Genomic DNA, 22574 nt, shown 5'->3' with positions numbered 1-22574 from the left:
CTGTCCAAGCTTATCCTTGACCGTGTGACATTAACCCTTCACAGTCAAAAGAAGGTGTTTACATAAAAACAGTGTTCATTGACTTCTCTCCCCATAGGAATATATTGGCTGCTCCACTAAATACAACCTGGAGTCTTAATGGGTTATGAATGTTGTATGAACCTGTCTTTGGTACCAGTCCATCAGACCACTATAAGGTCTACCTGTGTCGATTCTAAGCTTCCTGGACCAACCGGAAGTGGTCCAAATCGCCCTAAAAGTGAATACCCATACACTGCCTGCAATTTGATGGACATAGTGCATTGAACCCTGTGTAAATCAGTCAGTTTTCATGGTAAAGACTTAAAACTCAGATTCTCTAATGGAATACCCCAATGAGGATGTATGTTGAGTTACAGCTTCCTGTGCCAACCGGAAGTGCCATAATTGGTGTCTCATGGGCTGTTTGGAGGGGTTAAAAATATCAGATCTTTCCAAAACTTCATATATATGATTAGGCAACCCCCATGAACTGTAAATCAGTCATTTTTCCCATAAAAATTCAAAGGAAAACTAAATCACACAGATACACAACATGGATGGAGGGACGTATCATTGGGGTGCGTAGAGACTGACAGTGCCTCCAATAGTTAGCTTTGAATGATATCAAATTGACTGATGGACGGTGACTTGCAGGTGACTCTTGTCCATTAGTCAATATGTTTATGGCATGACGGTGAGGTACCATCACAGTGACTTTGAAAAAGCGACATTCTGAAATCAACCCTAACGAGCGATGGAGAGGTACCAGTATCACTGCCCAGCCATCCCGAGGTCATCGGGCCAGTCAATTTGGCATTCCTGCATGATTTTTATAGCATGACAAATTGGTGAAATGGTGAAACCAAAATCACTGCCCAGTTAACCATATGGCAAATGCACAGTGACTTTGAAAGAGTGAGAAAAATCACCAAATGGACATTCTGGAATCAACCCTAACGAGTGATGGAGAGGTACCAGAATCACTGCCAAGCCATCCCGAGTTCATCGGGCCAGTCAATTTGGCATTCCTGCACAAATTTTCAGTGACTTTGCAAAAGTAAGGAACATTTGCAATATGTTTTAACAGTGAGGTACCATCACCAAAAGCGACATTCTGAAATCAACCCAAACGAGCCATGGAGAGGTACCAGTATCACTGCCCAGCCATCCCGAGGTCATCGGGCCAGTCAATTTGGCATTCCTGCAAAAATTTTCAGTGACTTTGCAAAAGTAAGGAACATTTGCAATATGTTTTAACAGTGAGGTACCATCACCAAAAGCGACATTCTGAAATCAACCCAAACGAGCCATGGAGAGGTACCAAAATCACTGCCCAGCCATCCTGAGGTCATCGGGCCAGTCAATTTGGCATTCCTGCATGATTTTTATGGCATGACAAATTGGTGATGGTGACTGCCCAGTTAACCATATGGCAAATGCACAGTGACTTTGCAAAAGTGAGAAAACATGACCAAATGGACATTCTGAAATCAACACAAACAATGGCATCACCATAGTGTCCAGACTGTGCCGAGTCCAACGAGGTGCCCCGCTTGACCGTAGCTCGCTCGGTCTGAGCTTTGCGACCATGAGAAAAATAGGCCCAATATGAAGCCTTCACCAGTACGTCATTTGATTTTGGGTGACAGCGGCGGAACCGTTAGGTTTAGAAAGACAATTCAACCACAGGACTGTTCCTAAGGTCCTCCTGATCTGTCCAAGCTTATCCTTGACCGTGTGACATTAACCCTTCACAGTCAAAAGAAGGTGTTTACATAAAAACAGTGTTCATTGACTTCTCTCCCCATAGGAATATATTGGCTGCTCCACTAAATACAACCTGGAGTCTTTATGGGTTATGAATGTTGTATGAACCTGTCTTTGGTACCAGTCCATCAGACCACTATAAGGTCTACCTGTGTCGATTCTAAGCTTCCTGGACCAACCGGAAGTGGTCCAAATCGCCCTAAAAGTGTGTACCCATACACTGCCTGCAATTTGATGGACATAGTGCATTGAACCCTGTGTAAATCAGTCAGTTTTCATGGTAAAGACTTAAAACTCAGGATTCTCTAATGGAATACCCCAATGAGGATGTATGTTGAGTTACAGCTTCCTGTGCCAACCGGAAGTGCCATAATTGGTGTCTCATGGGCTGTTTGGAGGGGTTAAAAAAATCAGATCTTTCCAAAACTTCATATATATGATTAGGCAACCCCCATGAACTGTAAATCAGTCATTTTTCCCATAAAAATTCAAAGGAAAACTAAATCACACAGATACACAACATGGATGGAGGGACGTATCATTGGGGTGCGTAGAGACTGACAGTGCCTCCAATAGTTAGCTTTGAATGATATCAAATTGACTGATGGACGGTGACTTGCAGGTGACTCTTGTCCATTAGCAATATGTTTAAGCGGTGAGGTACCATCACCAAAAGCGACATTCTGAAATCAAGCCAAACGAGCGATGGAGAGGTTCCAGAATCACTGCCCAGCCATCCCGAGTTCATCGGGCCAGTCAATTTGGCATTCCTGCATGATTTTTATGGCATGACAAATTGGTGATGGTGACTGCCCAGTTAACCATATGGCAAATGCACAGTGACTTTGCAAAAGTGAGAAAACATAAACAAATGGACATGATGAAATCAACACCACGAGTGATTGAAAGGAACAACAATCACTGCCCGGCCATCCCGAGTTCATCAGGCCAGTCAATTTTGCATTTCTGAAAATTTTTGAGCATGTCAAATTTCTTATGACATTTGGCCCCCACAAAACATATGCCTTATTAACAAGCAAAAAAAAAAAAACATTCTGATAATAAAATATGACTAAAGTATGTTGATACAGTTCTTATCGTGTGTAACTGACACAAAATCCCGAAAAAATTTTCGAAAAACGGTCCAGAATTTGGCACTTTTTTAGGGGTGTGTGAAGTTTTTATGAAAGTTAATAATTTTTGACTTTTGACTTCTGACTTCCTATGAAATCATATTGCAGATGGACAAAACACATGCAAATGCGCAAGTAAAAAAAAAAAAAAAATTATGATAATAAAATATGACTAAAGTATGTTGATACAGTTCTTATACGTGTGTAACTGACACAAAATGGACATTCTGAAAAAACAAATTTCCAAAACGGTCCAGAAAGCACTTTTTAGGGGTGTGTGAAGTTTTTTATGAAATTTAAGAAAATTTTTGACTTTTGACTTCTGACTTCCTATGAAATCATATTGCAAATGGACAAAACATATGCAATATGCGCAAGTAAAGAAAAATTAAAAAAATTATGTTAATAAAATTGGACAAAAGTATTTTCATACAGTTCTTATACATGTGTAATTGTCAAAAAAGCGAAAGAATTTCGAAAAACGGTCCAGAAAGCACTTTTTTAAGGGGTGATACTTTTTTTCAAAAAATTCGTTTTTTCAAAATTTGGCTTTTGGATGTTGACTTGGAGTCCAATATCAATATGAAAAACCATGGTGGAGTGCAATCGCCACCTGTTGGATTTTTGAAGTGTTACAACTGGCAATACCCATATGGCAATAGAAGTAAACTTTGCATGAATCAACGCCGCTTTGGGTGGTATTGGCCAATGTGTACATGGTTTGTCCTATGCCAATAATTTGCCATTCATTTTTGTCCACTACGGGGGTGAATTCCCTTACATATCTGCAGTGAAAGATGGTGGACCGAGATCGGTTTTTGTCAAACCATGAGACATACCTATAATCGGTCTTCTCACAAAAACATCTCTAGCTTCCGAACCGTTTAACCTACAAATTCGTATGACCACTCTATGGAAAGGGGAGACCCTCACGAACACGGTGGTATTCTCAATTTTCCTCTACATCCCCCACAAGTGTCAGGAGACTCGTCTGAAGTCAGAACCGTCTATGTGCCAACTTCTGTTTGTAGAATCCAAAATCTTTGGGCTACAAACCAATGTGACCCCACTTGTCGCAATGTTCTCCGTTTTGCCCTACGTTCCCCACAAGTGTCACGGGACTAATCTGAAGGTAACCTGTAGTGATTAAAATGATAGATTTTTTAACCAGGGACCTCTGCAACCTAAGCCATAATCATACCCCTAAACCAACGATCTGTTTGGTCAAAGAATTATCACTTTCCACAAAAATGACAGTCAAGATATGAGTCGATGTCTCCATGTTGCCAATGAGCTTCAAATAGCATTGGTGGTATAGTGGTGAGCATAGCTGCCTTCCAAGCAGTTGACCCGGGTTCGATTCCCTTGCCAATGCAGAGGAAGAGAAATTCATCTCTTTTAGGGGCTGGATGTCATTTCAAGTGTACGACATTTGAATCATTATCGTTGTTCGTGGAAGTCAGAATTGCTCCAACATTCTGCAGGTTGTCAAAAATAATAAAAGTTGTGCGATGTTGAACCAACAAGTGCATATCAAAATAGATTTGCAGTCCATCGCCAAAACCATTCAGCCACCTTGTCCTGCGCCCAAGAGGTGATAGTTGGCGTTCCGACCAGTGGCCCAAGATCTGCATGTCTGAGCTTATTCAAGGATCTGCAAAAGGGCTCATCCGGGATTTGAACCCGGGACCTCTCACACCCAAGCGAGAATCATACCCCTAGACCAACGAGCCTTATGCCAAAAGGTATTTTTTTGCTTTCTGCAGCAATGACAGTGAAGATATCGATTGACGTGTCCACGGTGCTTGGAACGATTGAACATCATGTGAGTGTTTTGTGCTTTACTTGTGAGCATAACAGTCTTCCAAACTCTTGACCATGCTTCAGTTCAAATCTTCTGTAGTTCATCTGCTGTGTCTTTCACATTCTGTCTTCTTCAGTCGCGACAGCAAACTGATGTCGAGTTTTTACAAATGAATAAAGTGCAAAATGAGATACATTCATTTTTTAAAAGAGAAAATTAAAAAATAAGACTTCAAAAAGAATAAAATCATTTACTTTGAGTCAAATGACGCAACATTTACGTGAATCAAAGTAAATTAATGTTGAAAATACCCATTCAAATAGATCAGTTTTCAACTAGAGGGCTTGAGACTCAGCATATCCGTCTCAATCCTCCACAGCTGCTGATTTTCCCTCCATATCTGCAGTGAAAGATGGTGGACCGAGATCGGTTTTTGTCAAACCATGAGACATACCTATAATCGGTCTTCTCACAAAAACATCTCTAGCTTCCGAACCGTTTAACCTACAAATTCGTATGACCACTCTATGGAAAGGGGAGACCCTCACGAACACGGTGGTATTCTCAATTTTCCTCTACATCCCCCACAAGTGTCAGGAGACTCGTCTGAAGTCAGAACCGTCTATGTGCCAACTTCTGTTTGTAGAATCCAAAATCTTTGGGCTACAAACCAATGTGACCCCACTTGTCGCAATGTTCTCCGTTTTGCCCTACGTTCCCCACAAGTGTCACGGGACTAATCTGAAGGTAACCTGTAGTGATTAAAATGATAGATTTTTTAACCAGGGACCTCTCGCAACCTAAGCCATAATCATACCCCTAAACCAACGATCTGTTTGGTCAAAGAATTATCACTTTCCACAAAAATGACAGTCAAGATATGAGTCGATGTCTCCATGTTGCCAATGAGCTTCAAATAGCATTGGTGGTATAGTGGTGAGCATAGCTGCCTTCCAAGCAGTTGACCCGGGTTCGATTCCCGGCCAATGCAGAGGAAGAGAAATTCATCTCTTTTAGGGGCTGGATGTCATTTCAAGTGTACGACATTTGAATCATTATCGTTGTTCGTGGAAGTCAGAATTGCTCCAACATTCTGCAGGTTGTCAAAAATAATAAAAGTTGTGCGATGTTGAACCAACAAGTGCATATCAAAATAGATTTGCAGTCCATCGCCAAAACCATTCAGCCACCTTGTCCTGCGCCCAAGAGGTGATAGTTGGCGTTCCGACCAGTGGCCCAAGATCTGCATGTCTGAGCTTATTCAAGGATCTGCAAAAGGGCTCATCCGGGATTTGAACCCGGGACCTCTCACACCCTGTTGGATTTTTGAGCGAGAATCATACCCCTAGACCAACGAGCCTTATGCCAAAGGTATTTTTTTGCTTTCTGCAGCAATGACAGTGAAGATATCGATTGACGTGTCCACGGTGCTTGGAACGATTGAACATCATGTGAGTGTTTTGTGCTTTACTTGTGAGCATAACAGTCTTCCAAACTCTTGACCATGCTTCAGTTCAAATCTTCTGTAGTTCATCTGCTGTGTCTTTCACATTCTGTCTTCTTCAGTCGCGACAGCAAACTGATGTCGAGTTTTTACAAATGAATAAAGTGCAAAATGAGATACATTCATTTTTTAAAAGAGAAAATTAAAAAATAAGACTTCAAAAAGAATGGAAATCATTTACTTTGAGTCAAATGACGCAAGGGTACGTGAATCAAAGTAAATTAATGTTGAAAATACCCATTCAAATAGATCAGTTTTCAACTAGAGGGCTTGAGACTCAGCATATCCGTCTCAATCCTCCACAGCTGCTGATTTTCCCTCCATATCTGCAGTGAAAGATGGTGGACCGAGATCGGTTTTTGTCAAACCATGAGACATACCTATAATCGGTCTTCTCACAAAAACATCTCTAGCTTCCGAACCGTTTAACCTACAAATTCGTATGACCACTCTATGGAAAGGGGAGACCCTCACGAACACGGTGGTATTCTCAATTTTCCTCTACATCCCCCACAAGTGTCAGGAGACTCGTCTGAAGTCAGAACCGTCTATGTGCCAACTTCTGTTTGTAGAATCCAAAATCTTTGGGCTACAAACCAATGTGACCCCACTTGTCGCAATGTTCTCCGTTTTGCCCTACGTTCCCCACAAGTGTCACGGGACTAATCTGAAGGTAACCTGTAGTGATTAAAATGATAGATTTTTTAACCAGGGACCTCTCGCAACCTAAGCCATAATCATACCCCTAAACCAACGATCTGTTTGGTCAAAGAATTATCACTTTCCACAAAAATGACAGTCAAGATATGAGTCGATGTCTCCATGTTGCCAATGAGCTTCAAATAGCATTGGTGGTATAGTGGTGAGCATAGCTGCCTTCCAAGCAGTTGACCCGGGTTCGATTCCCGGCCAATGCAGAGGAAGAGAAATTCATCTCTTTTAGGGGCTGGATGTCATTTCAAGTGTACGACATTTGAATCATTATCGTTGTTCGTGGAAGTCAGAATTGCTCCAACATTCTGCAGGTTGTCAAAAATAATAAAAGTTGTGCGATGTTGAACCAACAAGTGCATATCAAAATAGATTTGCAGTCCATCGCCAAAACCATTCAGCCACCTTGTCCTGCGCCCAAGAGGTGATAGTTGGCGTTCCGACCAGTGGCCCATATAGTCTTCTCACAAAAACATCTCTAGCTTCCGAACCGTTTAACCTACAAATTCCTATGACCACTCTATGGAAAGGGGAGACCCTCACGAACACGGTGGTATTCTCATTTTTTTCTCTACATCCCCCACAAGTGTCAGGAGACTCGTCTGAAGTCAGAACCGTCTATGTGCCAACTTCTGTTTGTAGAATCCAAAATCTTTGGGCTACAAACCAATGTGACCCCACTTGTCGCAATGTTCTCCGTTTTGCCCTACGTTCCCCACAAGTGTCACGGGACTAATCTGAAGGTAACCTGTAGTGATTAAAATGATAGATTTTTTAACCAGGGACCTCTCGCAACCTAAGCCATAATCATACCCCTAAACCAACGATCTGTTTGGTCAAAGAATTATCACTTTCCACAAAAATGACAGTCAAGATATGAGTCGATGTCTCCATGTTGCCAATGAGCTTCAAATAGCATTGGTGGTATAGTGGTGAGCATAGCTGCCTTCCAAGCAGTTGACCGGGTTCGATTCCTTGCCAATGCAGAGGAAGAGAAAGTCATCTCTTTTAGGGGCTGGATGTCATTTCAAGTGTACGACATTTGAATCATTATCGTTGTTCGTGGAAGTCAGAATTGCTCCAACATTCTGCAGGTTGTCAAAAATAATAAAAGTTGTGCGATGTTGAACCAACAAGTGCATATCAAAATAGATTTGCAGTCCATCGCCAAAACCATTCAGCCACCTTGTCCTGCGCCCAAGAGGTGATAGTTGGCGTTCCGACCAGTGGCCCATATAGTCTTCTCACAAAAACATCTCTAGCTTCCGAACCGTTTAACCTACAAATTCGTATGACCACTCTATGGAAAGGGGAGACCCTCACGAACACGGTGGTATTCTCAATTTTTCTCTACATCCCCCACAAGTGTCAGGAGACTCGTCTGAAGTCAGAACCGTCTATGTGCCAACTTCTGTTTGTAGAATCCAAAATCTTTGGGCTACAAACCAATGTGACCCCACTTGTCGCAATGTTCTCCGTTTTGCCCTACGTTCCCCACAAGTGTCACGGGACTAATCTGAAGGTAACCTGTAGTGATTAAAATGATAGATTTTTTAACCAGGGACCTCTCGCAACCTAAGCCATAATCATACCCCTAAACCAACGATCTGTTTGGTCAAAGAATTATCACTTTCCACAAAAATGACAGTCAAGATATGAGTCGATGTCTCCATGTTGCCAATGAGCTTCAAATAGCATTGGTGGTATAGTGGTGAGCATAGCTGCCTTCCAAGCAGTTGACCCGGGTTCGATTCCCGGCCAATGCAGAGGAAGAGAAAGTCATCTCTTTTAGGGGCTGGATGTCATTTCAAGTGTACGACATTTGAATCATTATCGTTGTTCGTGGAAGTCAGAATTGCTCCAACATTCTGCAGGTTGTCAAAAATAATTAAAGTTGTGCGATGTTGAACCAACAAGTGCATATCAAAATAGATTTGCAGTCCATCGCCAAAACCATTCAGCCACCTTGTCCTGCGCCCAAGAGGTGATAGTTGGCGTTCCGACCAGTGGCCCATATAGTCTTCTCACAAAAACATCTCTAGCTTCCGAACCGTTTAACCTACAAATTCGTATGACCACTCTATGGAAAGGGGAGACCCTCACGAACACGGTGGTATTCTCAATTTTTCTCTACATCCCCCACAAGTGTCAGGAGACTCGTCTGAAGTCAGAACCGTCTATGTGCCAACTTCTGTTTGTAGAATCCAAAATCTTTGGGCTACAAACCAATGTGACCCCACTTGTCGCAATGTTCTCCGTTTTGCCCTACGTTCCCCACAAGTGTCACGGGACTAATCTGAAGGTAACCTGTAGTGATTAAAATGATAGATTTTTTAACCAGGGACCTCTCGCAACCTAAGCCATAATCATACCCCTAAACCAACGATCTGTTTGGTCAAAGAATTATCACTTTCCACAAAAATGACAGTCAAGATATGAGTCGATGTCTCCATGTTGCCAATGAGCTTCAAATAGCATTGGTGGTATAGTGGTGAGCATAGCTGCCTTCCAAGCAGTTGACCCGGGTTCGATTCCCTTGCCAATGCAGAGGAAGAGAAAGTCATCTCTTTTAGGGGCTGGATGTCATTTCAAGTGTACGACATTTGAATCATTATCGTTGTTCGTGGAAGTCAGAATTGCTCCAACATTCTGCAGGTTGTCAAAAATAATAAAAGTTGTGCGATGTTGAACCAACAAGTGCATATCAAAATAGATTTGCAGTCCATCGCCAAAACCATTCAGCCACCTTGTCCTGCGCCCAAGAGGTGATAGTTGGCGTTCCGACCAGTGGCCCAAGATCTGCATGTCTGAGCTTATTCAAGGATCTGCTATGGAAAGGGCTCATCCGGGGATTTGAACCCGGGACCTCTCACACCCGAGAGCGAGAATCATACCCCTAGACCAACGAGCCTTATGCCAAAAGGTCTTTTTTGCTTTCTGCAGCAATGACAGTGAAGATATCGATTGACGTGTCCACGGTGCTTGGAACGATTGAACATCATGTGAGTGTTTTGTGCTTTACTTGTGAGCATAACAGTCTTCCAAACTCTTGACCATGCTTCAGTTCAAATCTTCTGTAGTTCATCTGCTGTGTCTTTCACATTCTGTCTTCTTCAGACAGTCGCGACAGCAAACTGATGTCGAGTTTTTACAAATGAATAAAGTGCAAAATGAGATACATTCATTTTTTAAAAGAGAAAATTAAAAAATAAGACTTCAAAAAGAATGGAAATCATTTACTTTGAGTCAAATGACGCAAGTTGGTACGTGAATCAAAGTAAATTAATGTTGAAAATACCCATTCAAATAGATCAGTTTTCAACTAGAGGGCTTGAGACTCAGCATATCCGTCTCAATCCTCCACAGCTGCTGATTTTCCCCTCCATATCTGCAGTGAAAGATGGTGGACCGAGATCGGTTTTTGTCAAACCATGAGACATACCTATAATCGGTCTTCTCACAAAAACATCTCTAGCTTCCGAACCGTTTAACCTACAAATTCGTATGACCACTCTATGGAAAGGGGAGACCCTCACGAACACGGTGGTATTCTCAATTTTCCTCTACATCCCCCACAAGTGTCAGGAGACTCGTCTGAAGTCAGAACCGTCTATGTGCCAACTTCTGTTTGTAGAATCCAAAATCTTTGGGCTACAAACCAATGTGACCCCACTTGTCGCAATGTTCTCCGTTTTGCCCTACGTTCCCCACAAGTGTCACGGGACTAATCTGAAGGTAACCTGTAGTGATTAAAATGATAGATTTTTTAACCAGGGACCTCTCGCAACCTAAGCCATAATCATACCCCTAAACCAACGATCTGTTTGGTCAAAGAATTATCACTTTCCACAAAAATGACAGTCAAGATATGAGTCGATGTCTCCATGTTGCCAATGAGCTTCAAATAGCATTGGTGGTATAGTGGTGAGCATAGCTGCCTTCCAAGCAGTTGACCCGGGTTCGATTCCCGGCCAATGCAGAGGAAGAGAAATTCATCTCTTTTAGGGGCTGGATGTCATTTCAAGTGTACGACATTTGAATCATTATCGTTGTTCGTGGAAGTCAGAATTGCTCCAACATTCTGCAGGTTGTCAAAAATAATTAAAGTTGTGCGATGTTGAACCAACAAGTGCATATCAAAATAGATTTGCAGTCCATCGCCAAAACCATTCAGCCACCTTGTCCTGCGCCCAAGAGGTGATAGTTGGCGTTCCGACCAGTGGCCCATATAGTCTTCTCACAAAAACATCTCTAGCTTCCGAACCGTTTAACCTACAAATTCGTATGACCACTCTATGGAAAGGGGAGACCCTCACGAACACGGTGGTATTCTCAATTTTCTCTACATCCCCCACAAGTGTCAGGAGACTCGTCTGAAGTCAGAACCGTCTATGTGCCAACTTCTGTTTGTAGAATCCAAAATCTTTGGGCTACAAACCAATGTGACCCCACTTGTCGCAATGTTCTCCGTTTTGCCCTACGTTCCCCACAAGTGTCACGGGACTAATCTGAAGGTAACCTGTAGTGATTAAAATGATAGATTTTTTAACCAGGGACCTCTCGCAACCTAAGCCATAATCATACCCCTAAACCAACGATCTGTTTGGTCAAAGAATTATCACTTTCCACAAAAATGACAGTCAAGATATGAGTCGATGTCTCCATGTTGCCAATGAGCTTCAAATAGCATTGGTGGTATAGTGGTGAGCATAGCTGCCTTCCAAGCAGTTGACCCGGGTTCGATTCCCTTGCCAATGCAGAGGAAGAGAAAGTCATCTCTTTTAGGGGCTGGATGTCATTTCAAGTGTACGACATTTGAATCATTATCGTTGTTCGTGGAAGTCAGAATTGCTCCAACATTCTGCAGGTTGTCAAAAATAATAAAAGTTGTGCGATGTTGAACCAACAAGTGCATATCAAAATAGATTTGCAGTCCATCGCCAAAACCATTCAGCCACCTTGTCCTGCGCCCAAGAGGTGATAGTTGGCGTTCCGACCAGTGGCCCAAGATCTGCATGTCTGAGCTTATTCAAGGATCTGCAAAAGGGCTCATCCGGGATTTGAACCCGGGACCTCTCACACCCGAAGCGAGAATCATACCCCTAGACCAACGAGCCTTATGCCAAAAGGTATTTTTTTGCTTTCTGCAGCAATGACAGTGAAGATATCGATTGACGTGTCCACGGTGCTTGGAACGATTGAACATCATGTGAGTGTTTTGTGCTTTACTTGTGAGCATAACAGTCTTCCAAACTCTTGACCATGCTTCAGTTCAAATCTTCTGTAGTTCATCTGCTGTGTCTTTCACATTCTGTCTTCTTCAGTCGCGACAGCAAACTGATGTCGAGTTTTTACAAATGAATAAAGTGCAAAATGAGATACATTCATTTTTTAAAAGAGAAAATTAAAAAATAAGACTTCAAAAAGAATGGAAATCATTTACTTTGAGTCAAATGACGCAAGGGTACGTGAATCAAAGTAAATTAATGTTGAAAATACCCATTCAAATAGATCAGTTTTCAACTAGAGGGCTTGAGACTCAGCATATCCGTCTCAATCCTCCACAGCTGCTGATTTTCCCCTCCATATCTGCAGTGAAAGATGGTGGACCGAGATCGGTTTTTGTCAAACCATGAGACATACCTATAATCGGTCTTCTCACAAAAACATCTCTAGCTTCCGAACCGTTTAACCTACAAATTCGTATGACCACTCTATGGAAAGGGGAGACCCTCACGAACACGGTGGTATTCTCAATTTTCCTCTACATCCCCCACAAGTGTCAGGAGACTCGTCTGAAGTCAGAACCGTCTATGTGCCAACTTCTGTTTGTAGAATCCAAAATCTTTGGGCTACAAACCAATGTGACCCCACTTGTCGCAATGTTCTCCGTTTTGCCCTACGTTCCCCACAAGTGTCACGGGACTAATCTGAAGGTAACCTGTAGTGATTAAAATGATAGATTTTTTAACCAGGGACCTCTCGCAACCTAAGCCATAATCATACCCCTAAACCAACGATCTGTTTGGTCAAAGAATTATCACTTTCCACAAAAATGACAGTCAAGATATGAGTCGATGTCTCCATGTTGCCAATGAGCTTCAAATAGCATTGGTGGTATAGTGGTGAGCATAGCTGCCTTCCAAGCAGTTGACCCGGGTTCGATTCCCGGCCAATGCAGAGGAAGAGAAATTCATCTCTTTTAGGGGCTGGATGTCATTTCAAGTGTACGACATTTGAATCATTATCGTTGTTCGTGGAAGTCAGAATTGCTCCAACATTCTGCAGGTTGTCAAAAATAATAAAAGTTGTGCGATGTTGAACCAACAAGTGCATATCAAAATAGATTTGCAGTCCATCGCCAAAACCATTCAGCCACCTTGTCCTGCGCCCAAGAGGTGATAGTTGGCGTTCCGACCAGTGGCCCAAGATCTGCATGTCTGAGCTTATTCAAGGATCTGCAAAAGGGCTCATCCGGGATTTGAACCCGGGACCTCTCACACCCGAAGCGAGAATCATACCCCTAGACCAACGAGCCTTATGCCAAAAGGTATTTTTTTGCTTTCTGCAGCAATGACAGTGAAGATATCGATTGACGTGTCCACGGTGCTTGGAACGATTGAACATCATGTGAGTGTTTTGTGCTTTACTTGTGAGCATAACAGTCTTCCAAACTCTTGACCATGCTTCAGTTCAAATCTTCTGTAGTTCATCTGCTGTGTCTTTCACATTCTGTCTTCTTCAGTCGCGACAGCAAACTGATGTCGAGTTTTTACAAATGAATAAAGTGCAAAATGAGATACATTCATTTTTTAAAAGAGAAAATTAAAAAATAAGACTTCAAAAAGAATGGAAATCATTTACTTTGAGTCAAATGACGCAAGGGTACGTGAATCAAAGTAAATTAATGTTGAAAATACCCATTCAAATAGATCAGTTTTCAACTAGAGGGCTTGAGACTCAGCATATCCGTCTCAATCCTCCACAGCTGCTGATTTTCCCCTCCATATCTGCAGTGAAAGATGGTGGACCGAGATCGGTTTTTGTCAAACCATGAGACATACCTATAATCGGTCTTCTCACAAAAACATCTCTAGCTTCCGAACCGTTTAACCTACAAATTCGTATGACCACTCTATGGAAAGGGGAGACCCTCACGAACACGGTGGTATTCTCAATTTTCCTCTACATCCCCCACAAGTGTCAGGAGACTCGTCTGAAGTCAGAACCGTCTATGTGCCAACTTCTGTTTGTAGAATCCAAAATCTTTGGGCTACAAACCAATGTGACCCCACTTGTCGCAATGTTCTCCGTTTTGCCCTACGTTCCCCACAAGTGTCACGGGACTAATCTGAAGGTAACCTGTAGTGATTAAAATGATAGATTTTTTAACCAGGGACCTCTCGCAACCTAAGCCATAATCATACCCCTAAACCAACGATCTGTTTGGTCAAAGAATTATCACTTTCCACAAAAATGACAGTCAAGATATGAGTCGATGTCTCCATGTTGCCAATGAGCTTCAAATAGCATTGGTGGTATAGTGGTGAGCATAGCTGCCTTCCAAGCAGTTGACCCGGGTTCGATTCCCGGCCAATGCAGAGGAAGAGAAATTCATCTCTTTTAGGGGCTGGATGTCATTTCAAGTGTACGACATTTGAATCATTATCGTTGTTCGTGGAAGTCAGAATTGCTCCAACATTCTGCAGGTTGTCAAAAATAATTAAAGTTGTGCGATGTTGAACCAACAAGTGCATATCAAAATAGATTTGCAGTCCATCGCCAAAACCATTCAGCCACCTTGTCCTGCGCCCAAGAGGTGATAGTTGGCGTTCCGACCAGTGGCCCATATAGTCTTCTCACAAAAACATCTCTAGCTTCCGAACCGTTTAACCTACAAATTCGTATGACCACTCTATGGAAAGGGGAGACCCTCACGAACACGGTGGTATTCTCAATTTTCCTCTACATCCCCCACAAGTGTCAGGAGACTCGTCTGAAGTCAGAACCGTCTATGTGCCAACTTCTGTTTGTAGAATCCAAAATCTTTGGGCTACAAACCAATGTGACCCCACTTGTCGCAATGTTCTCCGTTTTGCCCTACGTTCCCCACAAGTGTCACGGGACTAATCTGAAGGTAACCTGTAGTGATTAAAATGATAGATTTTTTAACCAGGGACCTCTCGCAACCTAAGCCATAATCATACCCCTAAACCAACGATCTGTTTGGTCAAAGAATTATCACTTTCCACAAAAATGACAGTCAAGATATGAGTCGATGTCTCCATGTTGCCAATGAGCTTCAAATAGCATTGGTGGTATAGTGGTGAGCATAGCTGCCTTCCAAGCAGTTGACCCGGGTTCGATTCCTTGCCAATGCAGAGGAAGAGAAAGTCATCTCTTTTAGGGGCTGGATGTCATTTCAAGTGTACGACATTTGAATCATTATCGTTGTTCGTGGAAGTCAGAATTGCTCCAACATTCTGCAGGTTGTCAAAAATAATAAAAGTTGTGCGATGTTGAACCAACAAGTGCATATCAAAATAGATTTGCAGTCCATCGCCAAAACCATTCAGCCACCTTGTCCTGCGCCCAAGAGGTGATAGTTGGCGTTCCGACCAGTGGCCCAAGATCTGCATGTCTGAGCTTATTCAAGGATCTGCAAAAGGGCTCATCCGGGATTTGAACCCGGGACCTCTCACACCCGAAGCGAGAATCATACCCCTAGACCAACGAGCCTTATGCCAAAAGGTATTTTTTTGCTTTCTGCAGCAATGACAGTGAAGATATCGATTGACGTGTCCACGGTGCTTGGAACGATTGAACATCATGTGAGTGTTTTGTGCTTTACTTGTGAGCATAACAGTCTTCCAAACTCTTGACCATGCTTCAGTTCAAATCTTCTGTAGTTCATCTGCTGTGTCTTTCACATTCTGTCTTCTTCAGTCGCGACAGCAAACTGATGTCGAGTTTTTACAAATGAATAAAGTGCAAAATGAGATACATTCATTTTTTAAAAGAGAAAATTAAAAAATAAGACTTCAAAAAGAATGGAAATCATTTACTTTGAGTCAAATGACGCAAGGGTACGTGAATCAAAGTAAATTAATGTTGAAAATACCCATTCAAATAGATCAGTTTTCAACTAGAGGGCTTGAGACTCAGCATATCCGTCTCAATCCTCCACAGCTGCTGATTTTCCCCTCCATATCTGCAGTGAAAGATGGTGGACCGAGATCGGTTTTTGTCAAACCATGAGACATACCTATAATCGGTCTTCTCACAAAAACATCTCTAGCTTCCGAACCGTTTAACCTACAAATTCGTATGACCACTCTATGGAAAGGGGAGACCCTCACGAACACGGTGGTATTCTCAATTTTCCTCTACATCCCCCACAAGTGTCAGGAGACTCGTCTGAAGTCAGAACCGTCTATGTGCCAACTTCTGTTTGTAGAATCCAAAATCTTTGGGCTACAAACCAATGTGACCCCACTTGTCGCAATGTTCTCCGTTTTGCCCTACGTTCCCCACAAGTGTCACGGGACTAATCTGAAGGTAACCTGTAGTGATTAAAATGATAGATTTTTTAACCAGGGACCTCTCGCAACCTAAGCCATAATCATACCCCTAAACCAACGATCTGTTTGGTCAAAGAATTATCACTTTCCACAAAAATGACAGTCAAGATATGAGTCGATGTCTCCATGTTGCCAATGAGCTTCAAATAGCATTGGTGGTATAGTGGTGAGCATAGCTGCCTTCCAAGCAGTTGACCCGGGTTCGATTCCCGGCCAATGCAGAGGAAGAGAAATTCATCTCTTTTAGGGGCTGGATGTCATTTCAAGTGTACGACATTTGAATCATTATCGTTGTTCGTGGAAGTCAGAATTGCTCCAACATTCTGCAGGTTGTCAAAAATAATAAAAGTTGTGCGATGTTGAACCAACAAGTGCATATCAAAATAGATTTGCAGTCCATCGCCAAAACCATTCAGCCACCTTGTCCTGCGCCCAAGAGGTGATAGTTGGCGTTCCGACCAGTGGCCCAAGATCTGCATGTCTGAGCTTATTCAAGGATCTGCAAAAGGGCTCATCCGGGATTTGAACCCGGGACCTCTCACACCCGAAGCGAGAATCATACCCCTAGACCAACGAGCCTTATGCCAAAAGGTATTTTTTTGCTTTCTGCAGCAATGACAGTGAAGATATCGATTGACGTGTCCACGGTGCTTGGAACGATTGAACATCATGTGAGTGTTTTGTGCTTTACTTGTGAGCATAACAGTCTTCCAAACTCTTGACCATGCTTCAGTTCAAATCTTCTGTAGTTCATCTGCTGTGTCTTTCACATTCTGTCTTCTTCAGTCGCGACAGCAAACTGATGTCGAGTTTTTACAAATGAATAAAGTGCAAAATGAGATACATTCATTTTTTAAAAGAGAAAATTAAAAAATAAGACTTCAAAAAGAATGGAAATCATTTACTTTGAGTCAAATGACGCAAGGGTACGTGAATCAAAGTAAATTAATGTTGAAAATACCCATTCAAATAGATCAGTTTTCAACTAGAGGGATTGAGACTCAGCATATCCGTCTCAATCCTCCACAGCTGCTGATTTTCCCCTCCATATCTGCAGTGAAAGATGGTGGACCGAGATCGGTTTTTGTCAAACCATGAGACATACCTATAATCGGTCTTCTCACAAAAACATCTCTAGCTTCCGAACCGTTTAACCTACAAATTCGTATGACCACTCTATGGAAAGGGGAGACCCTCACGAACACGGTGGTATTCTCAATTTTCCTCTACATCCCCCACAAGTGTCAGGAGACTCGTCTGAAGTCAGAACCGTCTATGTGCCAACTTCTGTTTGTAGAATCCAAAATCTTTGGGCTACAAACCAATGTGACCCCACTTGTCGCAATGTTCTCCGTTTTGCCCTACGTTCCCCACAAGTGTCACGGGACTAATCTGAAGGTAACCTGTAGTGATTAAAATGATAGATTTTTTAACCAGGGACCTCTCGCAACCTAAGCCATAATCATACCCCTAAACCAACGATCTGTTTGGTCAAAGAATTATCACTTTCCACAAAAATGACAGTCAAGATATGAGTCGATGTCTCCATGTTGCCAATGAGCTTCAAATAGCATTGGTGGTATAGTGGTGAGCATAGCTGCCTTCCAAGCAGTTGACCCGGGTTCGATTCCCGGCCAATGCAGAGGAAGAGAAATTCATCTCTTTTAGGGGCTGGATGTCATTTCAAGTGTACGACATTTGAATCATTATCGTTGTTCGTGGAAGTCAGAATTGCTCCAACATTCTGCAGGTTGTCAAAAATAATAAAAGTTGTGCGATGTTGAACCAACAAGTGCATATCAAAATAGATTTGCAGTCCATCGCCAAAACCATTCAGCCACCTTGTCCTGCGCCCAAGAGGTGATAGTTGGCGTTCCGACCAGTGGCCCAAGATCTGCATGTCTGAGCTTATTCAAGGATCTGCAAAAGGGCTCATCCGGGATTTGAACCCGGGACCTCTCACACCCGAAGCGAGAATCATACCCCTAGACCAACGAGCCTTATGCCAAAAGGTATTTTTTTGCTTTCTGCAGCAATGACAGTGAAGATATCGATTGACGTGTCCACGGTGCTTGGAACGATTGAACATCATGTGAGTGTTTTGTGCTTTACTTGTGAGCATAACAGTCTTCCAAACTCTTGACCATGCTTCAGTTCAAATCTTCTGTAGTTCATCTGCTGTGTCTTTCACATTCTGTCTTCTTCAGTCGCGACAGCAAACTGATGTCGAGTTTTTACAAATGAATAAAGTGCAAAATGAGATACATTCATTTTTTAAAAGAGAAAATTAAAAAATAAGACTTCAAAAAGAATGGAAATCATTTACTTTGAGTCAAATGACGCAAGGGTACGTGAATCAAAGTAAATTAATGTTGAAAATACCCATTCAAATAGATCAGTTTTCAACTAGAGGGCTTGAGACTCAGCATATCCGTCTCAATCCTCCACAGCTGCTGATTTTCCCCTCCATATCTGCAGTGAAAGATGGTGGACCGAGATCGGTTTTTGTCAAACCATGAGACATACCTATAATCGGTCTTCTCACAAAAACATCTCTAGCTTCCGAACCGTTTAACCTACAAATTCGTATGACCACTCTATGGAAAGGGGAGACCCTCACGAACACGGTGGTATTCTCAATTTTCCTCTACATCCCCCACAAGTGTCAGGAGACTCGTCTGAAGTCAGAACCGTCTATGTGCCAACTTCTGTTTGTAGAATCCAAAATCTTTGGGCTACAAACCAATGTGACCCCACTTGTCGCAATGTTCTCCGTTTTGCCCTACGTTCCCCACAAGTGTCACAGGACTAATCTGAAGGTAACCTGTAGTGATTAAAATGATAGATTTTTTAACCAGGGACCTCTCGCAACCTAAGCCATAATCATACCCCTAAACCAACGATCTGTTTGGTCAAAGAATTATCACTTTCCACAAAAATGACAGTCAAGATATGAGTCGATGTCTCCATGTTGCCAATGAGCTTCAAATAGCATTGGTGGTATAGTGGTGAGCATAGCTGCCTTCCAAGCAGTTGACCCGGGTTCGATTCCCGGCCAATGCAGAGGAAGAGAAATTCATCTCTTTTAGGGGCTGGATGTCATTTCAAGTGTACGACATTTGAATCATTATCGTTGTTCGTGGAAGTCAGAATTGCTCCAACATTCTGCAGGTTGTCAAAAATAATAAAAGTTGTGCGATGTTGAACCAACAAGTGCATATCAAAATAGATTTGCAGTCCATCGCCAAAACCATTCAGCCACCTTGTCCTGCGCCCAAGAGGTGATAGTTGGCGTTCCGACCAGTGGCCCAAGATCTGCATGTCTGAGCTTATTCAAGGATCTGCAAAAGGGCTCATCCGGGATTTGAACCCGGGACCTCTCACACCCGAAGCGAGAATCATACCCCTAGACCAACGAGCCTTATGCCAAAAGGTATTTTTTTGCTTTCTGCAGCAATGACAGTGAAGATATCGATTGACGTGTCCACGGTGCTTGGAACGATTGAACATCATGTGAGTGTTTTGTGCTTTACTTGTGAATAACAGTCTTCCAAACTCTTGACCATGCTTCAGTTCAAATCTTCTGTAGTTCATCTGCTGTGTCTTTCACATTCTGTCTTCTTCAGTCGCGACAGCAAACTGATGTCGAGTTTTTACAAATGAATAAAGTGCAAAATGAGATACATTCATTTTTTAAAAGAGAAAATTAAAAAATAAGACTTCAAAAAGAATGGAAATCATTTACTTTGAGTCAAATGACGCAAGGGTACGTGAATCAAAGTAAATTAATGTTGAAAATACCCATTCAAATAGATCAGTTTTCAACTAGAGGGCTTGAGACTCAGCATATCCGTCTCAATCCTCCACAGCTGCTGATTTTCCCCTCCATATCTGCAGTGAAAGATGGTGGACCGAGATCGGTTTTTGTCAAACCATGAGACATACCTATAATCGGTCTTCTCACAAAAACATCTCTAGCTTCCGAACCGTTTAACCTACAAATTCGTATGACCACTCTATGGAAAGGGGAGACCCTCACGAACACGGTGGTATTCTCAATTTTCCTCTACATCCCCCACAAGTGTCAGGAGACTCGTCTGAAGTCAGAACCGTCTATGTGCCAACTTCTGTTTGTAGAATCCAAAATCTTTGGGCTACAAACCAATGTGACCCCACTTGTCGCAATGTTCTCCGTTTTGCCCTACGTTCCCCACAAGTGTCACGGGACTAATCTGAAGGTAACCTGTAGTGATTAAAATGATAGATTTTTTAACCAGGGACCTCTCGCAACCTAAGCCATAATCATACCCCTAAACCAACGATCTGTTTGGTCAAAGAATTATCACTTTCCACAAAAATGACAGTCAAGATATGAGTCGATGTCTCCATGTTGCCAATGAGCTTCAAATAGCATTGGTGGTATAGTGGTGAGCATAGCTGCCTTCCAAGCAGTTGACCCGGGTTCGATTCCCGGCCAATGCAGAGGAAGAGAAATTCATCTCTTTTAGGGGCTGGATGTCATTTCAAGTGTACGACATTTGAATCATTATCGTTGTTCGTGGAAGTCAGAATTGCTCCAACATTCTGCAGGTTGTCAAAAATAATAAAAGTTGTGCGATGTTGAACCAACAAGTGCATATCAAAATAGATTTGCAGTCCATCGCCAAAACCATTCAGCCACCTTGTCCTGCGCCCAAGAGGTGATAGTTGGCGTTCCGACCAGTGGCCCAAGATCTGCATGTCTGAGCTTATTCAAGGATCTGCAAAGGGCTCATCCGGGATTTGAACCCGGGACCTCTCACAAAGCGAGAATCATACCCCTAGACCAACGAGCCTTATGCCAAAAGGTATTTTTTTGCTTTCTGCAGCAATGACAGTGAAGATATCGATTGACGTGTCCACGGTGCTTGGAACGATTGAACATCATGTGAGTGTTTTGTGCTTTACTTGTGAGCATAACAGTCTTCCAAACTCTTGACCATGCTTCAGTTCAAATCTTCTGTAGTTCATCTGCTGTGTCTTTCACATTCTGCTTCTTCAGTCGCGACAGCAAACTGATGTCGAGTTTTTACAAATGAATAAAGTGCAAAATGAGATACATTCATTTTTTAAAAGAGAAAATTAAAAAATAAGACTTCAAAAAGAATGGAAATCATTTACTTTGAGTCAAATGACGCAAGGGTACGTGAATCAAAGTAAATTAATGTTGAAAATACCCATTCAAATAGATCAGTTTTCAACTAGAGGGCTTGAGACTCAGCATATCCGTCTCAATCCTCCACAGCTGCTGATTTTCCCCTCCATATCTGCAGTGAAAGATGGTGGACCGAGATCGGTTTTTGTCAAACCATGAGACATACCTATAATCGGTCTTCTCACAAAAACATCTCTAGCTTCCGAACCGTTTAACCTACAAATTCGTATGACCACTCTATGGAAAGGGGAGACCCTCACGAACACGGTGGTATTCTCAATTTTCCTCTACATCCCCCACAAGTGTCAGGAGACTCGTCTGAAGTCAGAACCGTCTATGTGCCAACTTCTGTTTGTAGAATCCAAAATCTTTGGGCTACAAACCAATGTGACCCCACTTGTCGCAATGTTCTCCGTTTTGCCCTACGTTCCCCACAAGTGTCACGGGACTAATCTGAAGGTAACCTGTAGTGATTAAAATGATAGATTTTTTAACCAGGGACCTCTCGCAACCTAAGCCATAATCATACCCCTAAACCAACGATCTGTTTGGTCAAAGAATTATCACTTTCCACAAAAATGACAGTCAAGATATGAGTCGATGTCTCCATGTTGCCAATGAGCTTCAAATAGCATTGGTGGTATAGTGGTGAGCATAGCTGCCTTCCAAGCAGTTGACCCGGGTTCGATTCCGGCCAATGCAGAGGAAGAGAAATTCATCTCTTTTAGGGGCTGGATGTCATTTCAAGTGTACGACATTTGAATCATTATCGTTGTTCGTGGAAGTCAGAATTGCTCCAACATTCTGCAGGTTGTCAAAAATAATTAAAGTTGTGCGATGTTGAACCAACAAGTGCATA

General features: G+C 42.4%; 16 non-coding genes across 16 annotated transcripts; 10 read left to right on the top strand and 6 right to left on the bottom strand.

The window, feature by feature from the left end:
- The first annotated feature begins 5644 nt into the window (after positions 1-5644).
- On the top strand, positions 5645-5716 carry trnag-ucc (transfer RNA glycine (anticodon UCC)). Its single transcript has one exon. It is a non-coding gene; the product is annotated as a tRNA-Gly (tRNA).
- Positions 5717-7074: 1358 nt separating this feature from the next.
- On the top strand, positions 7075-7146 carry trnag-ucc (transfer RNA glycine (anticodon UCC)). The gene has a single exon. It is a non-coding gene; the product is annotated as a tRNA-Gly (tRNA).
- A 1488-nt stretch (positions 7147-8634) lies between these two features.
- On the top strand, positions 8635-8706 carry trnag-ucc (transfer RNA glycine (anticodon UCC)). Its single transcript has one exon. It is a non-coding gene; the product is annotated as a tRNA-Gly (tRNA).
- A 2141-nt stretch (positions 8707-10847) lies between these two features.
- trnag-ucc (transfer RNA glycine (anticodon UCC)) lies at positions 10848-10919 on the top strand. Its single transcript has one exon. It is a non-coding gene; the product is annotated as a tRNA-Gly (tRNA).
- Positions 10920-11985: 1066 nt separating this feature from the next.
- Positions 11986-12057, bottom strand: trnap-cgg (transfer RNA proline (anticodon CGG)). The gene has a single exon. It is a non-coding gene; the product is annotated as a tRNA-Pro (tRNA).
- A 991-nt stretch (positions 12058-13048) lies between these two features.
- trnag-ucc (transfer RNA glycine (anticodon UCC)) lies at positions 13049-13120 on the top strand. The gene has a single exon. It is a non-coding gene; the product is annotated as a tRNA-Gly (tRNA).
- Positions 13121-13406: 286 nt separating this feature from the next.
- trnap-cgg (transfer RNA proline (anticodon CGG)) lies at positions 13407-13478 on the bottom strand. Its single transcript has one exon. It is a non-coding gene; the product is annotated as a tRNA-Pro (tRNA).
- Positions 13479-14469: 991 nt separating this feature from the next.
- On the top strand, positions 14470-14541 carry trnag-ucc (transfer RNA glycine (anticodon UCC)). The gene has a single exon. It is a non-coding gene; the product is annotated as a tRNA-Gly (tRNA).
- Positions 14542-15607: 1066 nt separating this feature from the next.
- Positions 15608-15679, bottom strand: trnap-cgg (transfer RNA proline (anticodon CGG)). Its single transcript has one exon. It is a non-coding gene; the product is annotated as a tRNA-Pro (tRNA).
- Positions 15680-16670: 991 nt separating this feature from the next.
- On the top strand, positions 16671-16742 carry trnag-ucc (transfer RNA glycine (anticodon UCC)). The gene has a single exon. It is a non-coding gene; the product is annotated as a tRNA-Gly (tRNA).
- Positions 16743-17028: 286 nt separating this feature from the next.
- trnap-cgg (transfer RNA proline (anticodon CGG)) lies at positions 17029-17100 on the bottom strand. Its single transcript has one exon. It is a non-coding gene; the product is annotated as a tRNA-Pro (tRNA).
- Positions 17101-18091: 991 nt separating this feature from the next.
- trnag-ucc (transfer RNA glycine (anticodon UCC)) lies at positions 18092-18163 on the top strand. Its single transcript has one exon. It is a non-coding gene; the product is annotated as a tRNA-Gly (tRNA).
- A 286-nt stretch (positions 18164-18449) lies between these two features.
- On the bottom strand, positions 18450-18521 carry trnap-cgg (transfer RNA proline (anticodon CGG)). Its single transcript has one exon. It is a non-coding gene; the product is annotated as a tRNA-Pro (tRNA).
- Positions 18522-19512: 991 nt separating this feature from the next.
- trnag-ucc (transfer RNA glycine (anticodon UCC)) lies at positions 19513-19584 on the top strand. Its single transcript has one exon. It is a non-coding gene; the product is annotated as a tRNA-Gly (tRNA).
- A 286-nt stretch (positions 19585-19870) lies between these two features.
- trnap-cgg (transfer RNA proline (anticodon CGG)) lies at positions 19871-19942 on the bottom strand. Its single transcript has one exon. It is a non-coding gene; the product is annotated as a tRNA-Pro (tRNA).
- A 989-nt stretch (positions 19943-20931) lies between these two features.
- Positions 20932-21003, top strand: trnag-ucc (transfer RNA glycine (anticodon UCC)). Its single transcript has one exon. It is a non-coding gene; the product is annotated as a tRNA-Gly (tRNA).
- Positions 21004-22574: the final 1571 nt, after the last annotated feature.

This window comes from Oncorhynchus masou, unplaced genomic scaffold (genome assembly GCF_036934945.1).
Source record: "Oncorhynchus masou masou isolate Uvic2021 unplaced genomic scaffold, UVic_Omas_1.1 unplaced_scaffold_1405, whole genome shotgun sequence".
NCBI classification, from domain to species: Eukaryota; Metazoa; Chordata; class Actinopteri; order Salmoniformes; family Salmonidae; genus Oncorhynchus; species Oncorhynchus masou.
The sequence above is the reverse complement of the archived record's forward strand: the minus strand, read 5'-3'. Positions and strand labels throughout refer to the sequence as shown.